The sequence below is a fragment of the Crocuta crocuta genome, unplaced genomic scaffold (assembly GCF_008692635.1).
Source record: "Crocuta crocuta isolate KB4526 unplaced genomic scaffold, BGI_CrCroc_1.0 scaffold221, whole genome shotgun sequence".
Lineage (NCBI taxonomy): Eukaryota > Metazoa > Chordata > Mammalia > Carnivora > Hyaenidae > Crocuta > Crocuta crocuta.
In genome coordinates, this window is record NW_027528610.1 from 6,159,680 (window position 1) to 6,173,904 (window position 14,225).

The following is a 14,225-nucleotide window of genomic DNA, read 5'->3' on the forward strand; positions in this document are numbered from 1 at the left end:
ATGACTGAAGTCAAAGTATTTACCACTTTAAAGACTGTAACTCCAATTCTAAGGTACTACTAGGGCCAACGGCTCCCACATTCGACTTTATTAAAAAAGGATTGGAGGGGTGCCTGCATGGTTCTGTTGGTTAAGCGTCCAACTTTGGCTCAAGTCATGATCTCGCAGTTCGTGGGTTCGAGCCCCGTGTCGGGCTCTGTGCTGACATATCAGAGCCTGGAACCGGCTTCGGATTCTATGTCTTCCCCTCTCTCTCTCTGCCCCTCCCCTGCTCACACACAGTCTCTCTCTTTGTCTGTCTCTCTCAAAAGTAAATAAACACTAAAATGAATGAATGAATGAATGAATGAATGAATAAAACTGACTGGTACCTACCCAGGTCAAGGGGACCGGAGGGGGGTGACATTCACCTGATCTCACATCCATGGCAAGTGATGGAGCTGTTTGAACTCTGTGTCCCTGTTTACCTCTCCAAGTAACACCTCAGGCGTTCCCTCCCCCCCGCCTGCAGCCCAGCTCCTTTCATAGTTTGGGTCCAGTCTGTCCAAGGAAAATGGGAAGCAAACCCCCAGTGCAAAGGAAGGCTTGAGGTTGATACGTGAAGGTGGAAAGCTCACATGCCCCTCATCGTTTCATAAGGGAACATGTGGTGGGCACTTACTCAATGCTGAGACCGCTCAGGGCATGTCAAGGAAGGATCATTGCCAACACTTAGCACGTGAGCCCCAGAGCCTCAAGGCTTTCTGAGGACGCCACTCGTGGGAATGAACATTGGCCTGTGTGTTAGGAATCTTTCACAGTCAGATGAGCCTGGGGGAAACTGGACACTGGAGTCAATGAAAATTGGCCATGAGAAGTTTGATACCTCCTCCTACTCTTCATTTATTTTTAATGTTTATTCATTTTTGAGAGACAGAGAGTGAGCAGGGGAGGGGCACAGAGAGAGACAGGGAGGCACAGAATCCGAAGCAGGCTCCAGGCTCTGAGCTGTCAGCACAGAGCCTGACATGGGGCTCGAACCCATGAACCACGAGATCATAACCTGAGCTGAAGTCTGTTGCTTAATCAACTAAGCCACCCAGGTGCCGCAGAAACTTTTTTTTTAAAAGAACGTATTTGTTTTGAGAGCTAGATAGCCAGTGGGGGAGGGGCAGAGCGAGAGAGAGAGAGAGAGAGAGAGAGAGAGAGAGAGAGAGAGAGAGAGAATCCCAAACATCCCTGTCAGTGCAGAGCCCAATGTGGGGCTCAATCCCACGAACCTCTGGATCATGACCTGAGCTGAGATTTAGAGTTGGTCGTTTAACTGACCGAGCCGTCCAAGAGCTCTGACAAAACCCATAGTTCAGAGTTCAGTCTGTGATGTGTAGTTCTCAGTGCTTGGGCAAATGTAAACTATCGTGTATTCTCTGTCACAGTATGGAATAGTTTTACTGCCCCCCAAATGCCCTGTGCTGTGCCTGTCCGTCACTCCCCTCCGTCCCCAGAACCACTGATCTTTTTAGTTTTGCCTTTTCCAGAGTGTCACTGAGTTGGAATCAGAGCATATAGCCTTTTCAGATCGGCTTCTCTCACTTGGTAATATGCATGTGAAGTTCCTCTGTGTCTCTCAAGGCGTGATCACTCATTTCCTTTTATGGCTGAAGAATATTCCATTGTATGATTGTCCCACAGTTTATCTTATCTATTCACCTACTGAAGGGCATCCTGACTGCTTTCTGTGTTTGGAGATTATCAGTAAAGCTGCTACAAATGTTCCCGTGGCGTAGGGTGCCGGTTTTGTGTAGATATAAGTTTTCAACTTAGTTGGCTAAATGCTTAGGGGTGCAATTGCTGGATTATATAGGAAGACTATGTCTAGCGTTTGGAAAATGCTGAACTGTCGTCCCAGGTGGCCATACCATTTTGCATTCTACCCTCAACGTATGAAGTTCCTGTTAGCATTCGGTGTTGTCATTTTTTGGGTCATGGGGACTACTTTAATAGATATTTGAGGGTATTTTGTTTTAATGTGCAATTACCTAATGATATATGTTCAGCATCTTTTCACATGCTTATTTTCCACTTATATATCTCTTTGGTGAGAGATTTCCAGATATGTTGCCCATTTTAAAATCAGGTTGTTTTCTTGTTGTTGAGCTCCGAGAGTCCTTTGTATGTTTTGGAAACAATCCTGTATCAGAGATGGATTTTGCAAATATATTCTCCCAGTCTACCACTTGCTTCTTCATTCTCCTAACTGTGGCTTTTGTAGATGAGAGGTTTTAAATTTTGACAAAGTTCAACTTACCAATTTTTTCTTTCAGTAGATCATGCTTTGGATGTTGTATCTAAAAACTCATCACTGGGGCGCCTGAGTGGCTCAGCTGGTTAAGCATGCGACTTTGGCTCAGGGCATGATCTTGCGGTTTGTGAGTTCGAGCCCTGCATCGGACTCTGTGCTAAGCTCAGAGCCTGGAGCCTGCTTCGGGTTCTGTGTCTCCCTTTCTCTCTGCCTTTCTCTCTCGCTCATGCGCTCTCTCTCTCTCTCTCTCTCTCTCAAATAAACATTTAAAAATTAAAATTCATTGCTAATCCCAAGGTCATGTAGATTTTCTCCTTTGTTAACTCCTAGAAGTTTTATAGTTTTGCCTTTTACATTTAGACCTATGATTCATTTTGAGTCAGTTTTTGTGAAAAGCGTAAGGTCTATGACTAGATTATTATTATTTTTTGCATACGGATGTCCAATTGTTCTAGAACCATTTGTTAAAAAGGATATTCTTTCTCCATTAAAATGCCTTTGCTCCTTTGCCAAATTAGTTGAGCCTATTTGTGTGGGCTCCTTCCGCCTTTTAATGAAAAATTTGGCTGCTGTTTAGGGGGAAGTACTGATAGCATTTGGTGCAAGCAGCCTCTAGTCAGCAACCAAAAAGATGTGTTTGGAATATAGATCTTGGGCCCTGGATACCCGCTGGAATCATTGCTGCTGCGGCCCCCTATTAACCTTCACTTTTATCACAGTGCAATAGCTCCTCTCCTGCTCTACTTGATTTCCTGTTTTCCTTGTTTCCACCCACCTTATAGGACGCACATTTGAAAAACCTGCAAAACACATTAAATAAAATAGTCTAATTTGCCACCTACCTACCACCCTCTGGTATTTCAGAAAGGGGAATTTCAGTGATATCATGATAATCGTAGGCGGTCTATTTTCCTGTCTGAGGCCTTACAAAGTCCCTTAGGGGTCCTTCCATAAGCTAGGCTCCTAACTTGCAAAAAGATCTCTGGGACATTACCAAAGAGACAAGATGGATTCTGAGCTCACAAGCTTTGTTAGTTACCGACGACCAGCTGTGGAAATTGGTTAACACCGGTCTCAGTTTGGAGTGAGGATTTCCACCACTTTCCTGTACTTTAAATGACTGGCACCTGCCAACTAATCAAAACATACAAAGAGGCCATTTCCCCAGGTTTAGTTCGGAATTTCCGAGCTACTAACGACAGGCACGGCTAGCAAGCCAGAGGGCCGGTTTGGCTGCGCGGCTACTCGAGAGTGTGCGGTAGCCGAGGGCCGCGTCCCCGTAAAGCCGAGAGCTGTAATGATGTCAACTTGTTATTTACTTTCCAAATCTGAATGACTGAGCAAGGCGAAAGGAGAATCAATCAACCACAATGTGACCCTACAGGCGGAAAAAACGCAGCGCTCCCACCAGCAGGCGGTGGGGGAAGGGAAGCACGTGTAACCCGGGCAGGGTTGCATCATGAGCTTGCTCGAGCTTTCAATTGCACCCTTGGTTTTTCGATTGCATGTAATACCTCAGCATCAGTCCGCACAAGCCCAGGGAGCCGGGGAGCAACGAAGGGCAGGCCCGAGGGAAGGCCCCACCACGTCCTTTTGGGGGGCCTTGAATGGCAACTGGTACATAATAAGACACAATCTATTCTGCTGATTCACAATTATGGAGACTGTGTAAGTGTGTATTTTTTATTGATGTGCTCTAATAATGGTGTAGCAACAGTCGTTTTACATCATTGATGTTTTACAGCAATATTTCGCAGGATGATTTTTAGGTCCGCCCTTTCGATGGCGGTCCAGCCCCTTAAAAACTCACCTCGGCCCCCCCGCCCCCAACAACCTGAACAACAAATGGTCCACTGTCCCAGAAAGGAGCAAGTGAGGTTACGGTTTAAAACGCTGAGTGTACTGGGCTCATTATACCCCAAAGGGAGGGGCAAACTTATCTTAAAATATTCAACAAAACCGACCCCGAAGTGCTGGGTGGTGGGCACGGTTACCTGATTAATTGAATTAAGGACGAGGGGGGGGCAGGGGTCTCCAAACTGAAAGGGAGGAATGAGCCCTGGGGACTTAAATGCACTGGGGACAGGCCACGTAAGCCTCTGCAACAGAAAGCCCTTTGCAAAGCCTGTGGGTGGGGTGGGGTGGGGNTGTGTTGGGCTGCGCACTCCAGGGGGACTATGCCCATGGGGGGGCGGTGCTCGGAACGGCGTGGGGGTGTGCCTTTGGGTGTGGGTGACCGACTGGTGTGTGACAATTTGGATTTGGGGTCGCTAGAGGCCCGCCCGCTCTGGGGCAGGGCCTGGACTTCACGTGCGTCGCCCGCGCGCGCGGTCAGGCCTTGGCTCGGACTCGCTGCCCCGCCTGGCATTCTCCGAGCCGACTGCATTGGAAATTCCAGAAAGTTAGAGTCGGAGGTGGTGTTTTCCCCTCTCTCCTAGTCGGTAATGTTCCGGAGCAACAAAAACCGACCTTCTATTGGATCTTAAAACTCTTTCTGCTTTGCACTGTCACATGCGGCTTTACCCGACTTCTGGCTTTTTTTCTCCCGAAGTGCCTCCCGCCCGCCTGCCGGAGTCCCTAGTTTAACCTGGAAGGCGAGGGGCGGGACTCTAGGGGAGGGAGAGCCCTCCTAAGGTCCCGAGCCTTGGCTTCCGGGTAGCAAATGGCTCTNAAAGGATGTTAGCGTCTCAGATGTGCTGCAGATCGTCCTGGAAAACCAGCCGGCTGGATAACTAATCCAGGGATAAAAGGGGCAGTTCGTCATTTGACCCAGTTATTAACATGGCCCTTAAGGGGATTCCAGCCCTTGAGTGAAATGCACACCTGTGGGACAAAAGCGGAGATTCTAGAAATTTTATTTGGTGGTGTCCCCTGGGGGGTAGTGTCACTGGATCCTCTGGGGTTGGCTTTTCTTTTTCCTTTTATCCAGAGCGTGGTCAGTCCAGTAATTAGCAACCCCCTGCGTTTAAATTTCCCAAACCTCCACGCTCCTGAATGTTTGGACGTGTTAAGGGGCTGGGTAAGGGTGGTGTGCGAGGGACTGGAGGTTGGTGTTGAATCCCACCTCTGCCTAAGGGAGCTAGAGGTTCCCCCCTCTGGGTGCTGGCATCAGGAGTCCGCCTGCCTGGGCTGTTTGGAGGGGTTCTGTGGGAAGAGGTGGACAGAGCCCTTGCACCCACCTCAGTCAGGACATCGTGCTTGGAGCCCCATTTGGCTTCAAGTAGCAAAAGGGTCCACCCTCTTCACACTCTACTGCTGACCTTGACGGTCTGCACCTTTTCCCAGTTGTCCTTTCTGTATGTGCACAAATAAGACTTGAAATCGTGGCGCTCACTGCTGTGAGGGACAAAGAGAAAGAACGTGAGTGTAAGTTTTAGAAACTGTAAAGCTGCCTGTGAATTTTAGTTGTTGCTCTTGTGCAAAGCGAGTAATCGTACGTCATTTGAAGGCCATGCACTGAGGATCTTAGGGCACCTGATGTCCTGTGTGTGGTACTTATTATTTCCATCCTGCTGTAGAAGACACTGAGTTGCTAACTTACAATGGGGCAAGGATTGTCTGATCCTTGAAGCCCAGCTCTTACACTTGGAGTTCCTGTTTTCCTGTTCACCTAGCATGAATTTTCACATTTGGAGACCCTAAGTTCCGGAAATGACACGCACACGTTCATGAATGAGAACGTACATTGAAATCTGCATGGAGGTACAGATGTAGGAGGTCCAGCGAGTCAGGAAACATTGACCACAGTGGAAGAATTGCTTTCTGTAGTTTCATGGCTGATATAGTAAGTGCTAGCCCACCACGTGTGAATATTTATAGATTCAAATTAATTAAAACTAAATAAACAATTCTGTTCTTTGCATTTCTATAGTGGTAACTCACATACTCTGTAGATGCCCCTGGCTAGTGGCCACCATATAAGATGGCACAGGACATGTAGAAAGTTCTCGTATAGAGTGTGCTACTCTGTAGTTCCTGAAACGAAATATTAATAAAAGGGGGCGCCTGGGTGGCTTAGTCGGTTAAGCGTCCGACTTTCGCTTAGGTCATGATCTCGCGGTTCGTGGGTTCGAGCCCCGCCTCGGGCTCTGTGCTGACTGCCAGCTCAGAGCCTGGAGCCTGCTTCAGTCTGTGACTCCCTCTCTCTCTGACCCTCCCCTTCTCACGCTGTCTCTCTCTCTCTCTCCTGGAAATAAATTTAAAAAAAAAGAAAAATATTAATAAAAGTTAGTGTACTTTCTGTAGGAGGAGGGGAGAGGCTCTAAAAGAAATAATTCACAGAGAAGCCTTAAAAAAAAAAAAGACCTTTTCAGCTATGATTTTTCCCAGGAAAGTGATTTCAGTAAATGCATTTTTTTTTTCTTTTTTACTTTTCCTTTTTTAAGTAGGCTTCATGCCCAACGTGGAGCTTGAATTCACCACCCTGAGATCAAGAGTCAAATGCTCTACCAACTGAGCCAGCCAGGCACCCCCAGTGAATGGAATCGTGCCCTGAAATTGACGCTGATGGTTTTGGCTTGAGGTGCTTTGGATCAGTTCTGAATTAGAAAACCAGAACTCCAAGCCCGAGTCTCTCACTGAGTGCTTCACCTGGGGGACGCTGGTAGCATCTCTGTGCATCAGTTTCCCCCCCTGGAGAAAGGTATAGGCACTAGCCAGTCCCCCAGAGGCCTGCCTAAACAGATTCTGGGGGCTGTCCCTTCGGATGGTGGAGCCCAACTTGTCACTGTCGGTGAGGCCCTGTGTGGGTGATTGAGGGTGCGGCCATGTGTGATGTGTTCTAGCCCCGTTTGCTGTGGGTACCACAGGCTTTCAGCCCTAGCCCTGCCCCCAATCTGAAGTTTAAGTCTTGAGTTTCGAGGTTCAGTCTCTGGAGGTCAAAATCTTCCGTATTAAAAAGGCAGATAAGGAATCCTTCCAACAGAATGAGATTTCACAATCGTGAGAGTAAATTTTTTTTTTTTAATGGCTGTTTCCTGTACACCAGGTCCCTGAGTCAGGACGTTATTTTTATTAGTTACTGTGATCTTTGCACAGCTCTTTGTATTTTTTATAGTAATTGGTTAGAAATTTAATTTGTAAATGAGGACGGAGGGAAAAGCCAATTTTGTGTCTGGCAGAGAGGTCACTTCCCAGATCACCTCTCTGCCGTTTGTACTCTCTCATTTTTGCTTCTTCAGGGGTCTGTGTGACCCATCAGCTTTTGGCCGCAAGTACTTATCAAGTAGTAGAATGTCCCTGATCGTCTTTCACAGGTGGGAGAAGTGTCCCTAGGGCAGGAGGCCAAGGCCCAGCAGAACTGTCACAGGGAGGTGCTCTGTGCCAGGAGTTCTCGCGGACAGGGGCCCGCCTGTGGGTCGGTGAACAGCTCACCCGCTGCTGCCCCCTTGCCTGCTTCCCGCTGGGGTGTCCAGAGTCCGGGACTCTGCATACAAGGCACCGGCAGGCCGAACCCCAGCCTAGAGGACAGTCACCAGTGCTCTGCGGGGCGAGAGGACGCTGCCGCAGCTGTGGTTTCCTGATCCTTGCATTTGCGCCTTTCTTCCGCACTTAAAAAAAAAAAAAAAAAGAGTAACGTACTACATTCAGTAAGTTGTTTGTCCTTCACGCCTAAAGAGTTTTATCTATAGGAGGCTTGGTGGCTGTGTCGTCGGTTGAGCATCCAACTTCAGCTCAGGTCTTGATCTCATGGTTCACGAGTTCGAGCCCCGTGTCAGACTCTGTGCTGACAGCTTGGAGCCTGGAGCTGCTTCTGATTCTGTGTCTCCCTCTCCCTCCCTGCCCCTCCCCCACTCATGCCCTGTCTTGGTCTCTCAAAAATAAATGTTTGGGGCGCCTGGGTGGCTTAGTCGGTTAAGCGTCTGACTTCGGCTCAGGTCATTATCTTGCGTCCGTGGGTTCGAGCCCTGCTTCGGGCTCTGTGCTGACAGCTACCTCAGAGCCTGGAGCCTATTTCAGATTCTGTGTCTCCCTCTTGTCTCTGCCCCTTCCCAGCTCGTGTTCTCGCTCTGTCTCAAAAATAAATAAACCTTAAAAAAATAACCAAAAAAAAGTTTAAAAAAATCAATGTTAAAAAACACTTTTATTTATTTTTTGAAAAAGTTTTTTTTTTCCCCTGAGAGAAAGAGCACGTGCTCACTAGTGGAGAGGGGCAGCGAGTGAGCGATACACAATCCCAAGCAGGCTCCTCACTGTCAGACTCCTGGCTCCTGAACCGTGTGATCAGGACCTGAGCTTTAGTCAGACACTCAACCCACTGAGCCTCCCGGGCGCCCCGCCCCTAAGGGCTTTTAAAATATAGTTTCAGTTGGGAATCAAGGCTAAAATCATTTTGTAAACACTTTTTTTTTTAAACTTGGAAAGAAAAACTACCCCCCCCCCAACTATTTTTAGTATGAAGGAAGTAACTGACCTCTTCAGCAGAGACTGGATGTGAGTGCCCCCCTCGGGTCTTGCCCTCCTTGGCCTTCCCCCTCCCTCTCCCCATCCTTTCCGTGGGGCTTGACCAAACTACACTGGCCAGATTGGCCAGAAGAGACCCAGCAAAGCCAAAATAAAAACTGGTTGTGGGAAGGGACTGGCGAAGTCAGCATGTTTATACAGGGCACAGAGAGCCTCATCTGAGGACATGATTTCAAAACCTCAAGGGAAACAGACAGCCATCAAGGAATTCGCTTCCCCGGGTGGCTTCGTGACCAGGGTGCGGGGAACTTGACTAAAGACGGTGGTGTTCACTTGGGGCACCTGGGAGCTCAGTCGGTTGAGCGTCTGACTTTGGCTCAGGTGGTGATCTCGTGGTTTGTGAGTTCAAGCCCCACATCGGGCTCACTGTCAGTGCAGAGCCCGCTTCAGATCCTCTGTCCCCCTCTCTCTGCCCCTTTCCCGCTCGTGCTCTCTCACAAAAATACACATTAAAAAAAATACGGCTGTGTTCACTGAGTGGGCCGGTTTGCTCCCCTGTCACTGCTGTTGAATGTTTATTGAGAATCTGCCATGACTTAAGACTGCAGATGTGTAGTGGAAGCCAGTAGAAAAACTGAATTGGGGGGGCGCCTGGGTGGCTTAGTCGCTTAAGTGTCCGACTTTCGCTTAGGTCATGATCTCGCGGTTCGTGGGTTCGAGCCCCGCGTCGGGCTCTGTGCTGACTGCCAGTTCAGAGCCTGGATCCCGTTTCAGAGTCTGTGACTCCCTCTCTCTCTGACTCTCCCCTGCTCACGCTGTCTCTCTCTCTCTCCTAGAAATAAATAAAACATTAAAAAAAAATTAAAACTGAATTGGGGCAAATTTAAAGTTAATACGCTGGAAAAGATGGTTTTTAATTTTGCAGAGGAAGCTGGGTGCCATTTCTTCTGCTTATGTGTATTGTTGGCAGATGGGAGTGGAGGTGGGGCCGATACACAGGTTCAGAAGAAAGGGACCTCTTCAGAGGTGGAGGTGGGGGGTGGTTTATGGCCCTGGGCTTTGAGCACTGAGCTCTATGATCTTGCTATCGACTAATGGTTCTCGTGGGGGCATTTCCGCCTCCTACCTTCCAGGGTGTTTGGCAACATTTTCAGCTGTCACAGCTTGGGGGAGGGGCATGGTGGTGCCCCTTGCATCTGGGGGCAGGGGTCTGTGATGCCACATATTGTACACTGCACAGGACAGTCTCCAGCACGAGAAGTGGTCTGCACCCAAATGCCAGTGGTGCCCAGGTGGGGAAACCAGCCCTGAGTTAACCAGCATACAGTCCTGTTGGGGAAAGAATCTGGGTGGGGGGAGGTGGGTGCCAAGAAAAACCTATGTATCAAGTTCAGTGTTCCTTTTTTTTTTTTTTAAGGTTTTTATTTTGGGCGAGGGCAAAGAGAGAGGAGGGAGGGGAAGAGAGAGGGAGAGAGAGAAACCCAAGCAGGCTCTGCACTGCTGGCACAGAGGCTGATGTGGGGGCTCGAACTCTGCACGAGATCATGACCTGAGCCAAGGTCAAGAACTGGACGCCTAGCTGACTGAGCCACCCAGGCGCCCCTCAAGTTCTGTGTTCTCAAGGCCCGCGTGTCCTTTTTGAGCATCTGTTAGGCAATAAATTCCATCCCATGGCAGATTGAAAAAGGACATTTCCGATGCGCACAGAAGAGACGAGAGGTAGGATGCATGGACTTCGAAGAAGGAATAGAAAGAAACCAGACCAAGAAGGGGGGCGCGTGTGCGTGTGCTGTCGTTGCCCAAGCTCCGCCTCTACACCGGAAGTTCAGAGCCCCCCCGTGTCAAGTGCATCTTGAAGGCGTGTTTCTGGACGTTTCCTCTTGGTTCGTCCCTTGGTTCTCCCTTTTCGGTCTGGGTCCTGTGGCCTTCGTGAGTCTGCTAGGTGTCGCCTCGGGTCCGCTTCTGTGTACTTAAGATACTTTGGAAAAAACGACACCTGTCCTGTGTTTAGGCAGCGGAACGGGGGTGGCAGGTCGCGGGCATGCGGCAGGCTGTGCAGGACCTTGGAGCGTAGGGGCAGGTGAGTGGGGACCTCGGAGCGTAGGGGCAGGCGAGTGGAGTTTGGGCACTTGCAGGACTCGGTACCGCCTCCCTGTCGGTCCCTGTCTCCAGCTCTTGCACTTCACAAACCGGGGCAGCCGGACATGGATCTACATTTCCCAAGGCCCCCCTGGAAAGGCACCAGTCCGGTCTAGAGTCTGGTCCTACCTGGTCCTCTGGTGTCCGCCCGTGGCCCCATGTCCCGGGGACCCCGGAGGAGCACAGGCCTGGCTGCAATGCACGGGGTGGGGGTGGGGGGCAGTTGCCACAGCAATGGGGGAACGTGGTCTGCAGCCGGCTTGTGGCCGCCCCTGCCTCTTTGGGCAGATCAGTTTCTCTAGCTTCAGTTTCCTCATTTAGAGAGAGAAAATAGGATCTGTTTCTCAGGCTTGCAGTGTTGAGGGAGATGGGATGATTATCCTGCTTAGAGTCCCACGTGTGGTTACCTTCCTCCACTCCGAGGCGGGAGTTGGGTGTGCAGATGCATCTTTATTAGTTATGGTGGTCTCCAGCACTTCCTTCCTTCTTTCCTGGCTCCCTCCACCTCCTCCCCCCCTCCCCATAAAGTTAAATTTCACGCTGGGTTGCGTATACGTGCCCATATACATAATTTTCCAGGTTATTGTAGAAGATTGACTGTTATCCCTTTGGCTGTACAGGTTTATGAATTTCACTACATGCATAGCTTTGTGTAACCAGCACCAAAAGCGGGACACGGAACACGTCTGTCACCCCAGAGACCTCTGTGGTGCCGTCCCTCCGGTGCCTCCGTCCGCAGTCACCCGGCCCTCAGCGCTCACCGCCTCACTGCAGCGCTGGCCTCGGCTCTGCCCACGAGGCCTGGTCACCGCATCCCAGCGCGGGACCACATGCCTTGCGGGAAGCCCTTCCTCTGCCACAACACCTTCCTTCGTGTTTCCCTCTGATGACACATGAACTTCACACTCGTGCACGCTTGGGCCTGCGTGTTTGCCTCAGAACAGCAGGGTTTGCACCGGGTGTTCTCAGGAGCAGGGAGAAGAGCGCCTTAGTGCTTCTGAGTATTTGTAAAAAGCCACGGAGCGAGGCCCTCAGGTGTCTTGTCCGCTCGGCCGGAGATTTGCTCTGTGCCTGTGCCCGTTAGTCCTTGCCGCGAGACGAGGCGAAATGGGGTGTTTTCTGAGGCACTTTCAGAGAAACGTTTTCTGAATTTTTCCGTCTTAACTCCCAGAATGCACTTAGCGTGTGAAATGTATTAGGAAGTTCTAAAGTCCTGTCTTTGGTTTCAAAAGCGGGACCCACGTAGGGAGTTGTTGCATTGTGGCCAGTGGGCTAGTGATTAGGAAACAAACTAACAATATAGTTGTGTTTTTACAATTCTATAAAGTTGCATTACTTTGTTGTAGGAATACAGTGAATTCCCTGTCTGTGCGTCTGTGTAGTGGCTGACCTGTGCTTGACTTTAGACGGTTCTTTCCCTTTTTGCGGTCTCCTAGGAAACGGCGTGTTTTCTAGAAGAACGGATGTGGTGTTTTGGCTTTGGCCAGGTCCTGCCCAGGTGGTCCGTCTGCTTGCGTGAAGTCGTTTAAAACCTCTGCGCGCCCTCGCCTGTAGAGGTGGAGTCAGAGGGTAGGTGAGCCCATCTTGAGGCTTGTTCTGCCTTGTGCAGAGATTTTAATTTGGAAAAGGGATATCACTCATATGTTGGTTAGGCTACTTTTTTTTTTTTAAATGTTTTATTGCTAGGAGAGAGAGAGAGAGAGAGACAGCATGAGCAGGGGAGGGTCAGAGAGAGAGGGAGTCACAGACTGAAACAGGCTCCAGGCTCTGAGCTGGCAGTCAGCACAGAGCCCGAGGTGGGGCTCGAACCCACGAACCGCGAGATCATGACCTAAGCGAAAGTCGGACGCTTAACCGACTAAGCCACCCAGGCGCCCCGGGTAGTCTACTTTTGAAAAACTTCTAAAAAATGTCTATTTTGAGAGAGAGCGAGAGTGCGTGCACATGCGAGCGGGGGGGCGGGGCGGAGAGAGAATCCCAAGCAGGCTCAAACTCCCGGACTGTGAGATCAGGACTGGAATCGAGAGTCAGACGCTTAACCGATTGAGCCACCCAGGCGCCCCATTTTTTGTTTTTGTTTTTTAAAGAATAGTTCAGGATTATGTTAAAGAGTATAGGTAAACCTGTGTTTACTTATGCCCCGTGCTTTGACTGTCACTTTGCCCACTATTAAAATTGGCGATTTTGAGTTAATGTTGGTAACTTAGCTACGTATTTTACATAATACGCTACACACCAAATCAGAAGACACTTTGGGCCGTTGGGTACCTCTGACTAATTTGTAGGAGTGTTGCAGTTTCCCCGTCTCACGTTGTAAAATAAAACCAAACGATGCTTACGGTAAAATTATTCCTTGCGAGGGGTGTCTGCTTTAAATTTCCTTGATTCCCCCTCACCCCCCATGGATGTAGCCACAAGGCTTTGAAGAAAGTGAAGAGTTTTCTCCACTGCTTCTCTGGAACCTGGAACCCAGAATGTGAACCTAAGCAGCCAGCACGGAGCACTTTCCTTTCTGGAACACGGGCGGTCAACCCCCAGGGGAATGCAGATGTAGTGGCAGTTGTTGAGGGCTCCCATCCCCCAAGCCTGATTGCCTTCCCACTTTCTAAGAAATTGAAAACTTTCCTGAAGTCTACTGAGAACTCGGCACCCGGCATCACCCACGTTGGAGGGAGCTGAGGCAGACATGGTTCGTTTCTCAGAGAGCTATGTTTCTTCCTACGATCGAGAGTCCGTGCAAACATCCAGTGGTGTTCCGTTCTGGTATTGTTCTGTCCTGCAAATGTTTCTGCCTGTTTGAATATCCGAACAGGTGGAAATGTGGGCAAAAAGCAGCTTAGTATGTGCGATGCTGTTTTATTTCTTAAATCAGAAGTAACATGCTTTAATACCGTACGACCATTTACATCGTCGTGAGAAGCGTAGAGAAGTCCAGCACCTCTGATCAGCGATCTCTCTTCCTGCTGCATTGTAAGGAATCCTTGGCCTTCACCGGGCCAGTGGCATTCCTCCAGCTGTCTTTGTAGTCTCGCCATCCATCACCAAAGTCATGCCATGCATAAGTCTGTCGCGCCAATATGCACACCTGAGTCCCAGCGGTTGGAAAAAAGTAAAGGTCCAGGTGATTGCAGGGTGGTAGGTTGTATTTGATAACAGCAGCTGAGCTGGGACTTGATGCCTCTACCATTTGGTTCATGTGGGGAGCGGATTAAATAAACTTGGGTTCCAGCTTTAGGTTCTTTTTCCAGCAGAATCTTATCAGGCACTTGAGAGCCACGCATCTCTAATGCCAAGTCAGTGTTGGTAAAGACTCAAACATTCACGATTGTCGACTTGACAGCAGTGAGTGCCAGCCCCTGACACTCAAAGGATTTGGTTTAACATAAAAAAAAAAAAAAAAAAA

The 14,225-nt window shown here is 49.3% G+C and overlaps 1 long non-coding RNA gene across 1 annotated transcript in view; it reads left to right on the forward strand.

Moving 5' to 3' along the window:
- The first annotated feature begins 3,824 nt into the window (after positions 1–3,824).
- LOC144223932 (uncharacterized) overlaps positions 3,825–14,225 on the forward strand; it is a 170,873-nt gene continuing 160,472 nt past the window's right edge. Inside the window, exon 1 of the long non-coding RNA XR_013332881.1 lies at positions 3,825–3,949. This is a non-coding gene — a long non-coding RNA (uncharacterized LOC144223932). The remainder of the gene's footprint in view (positions 3,950–14,225) is intronic.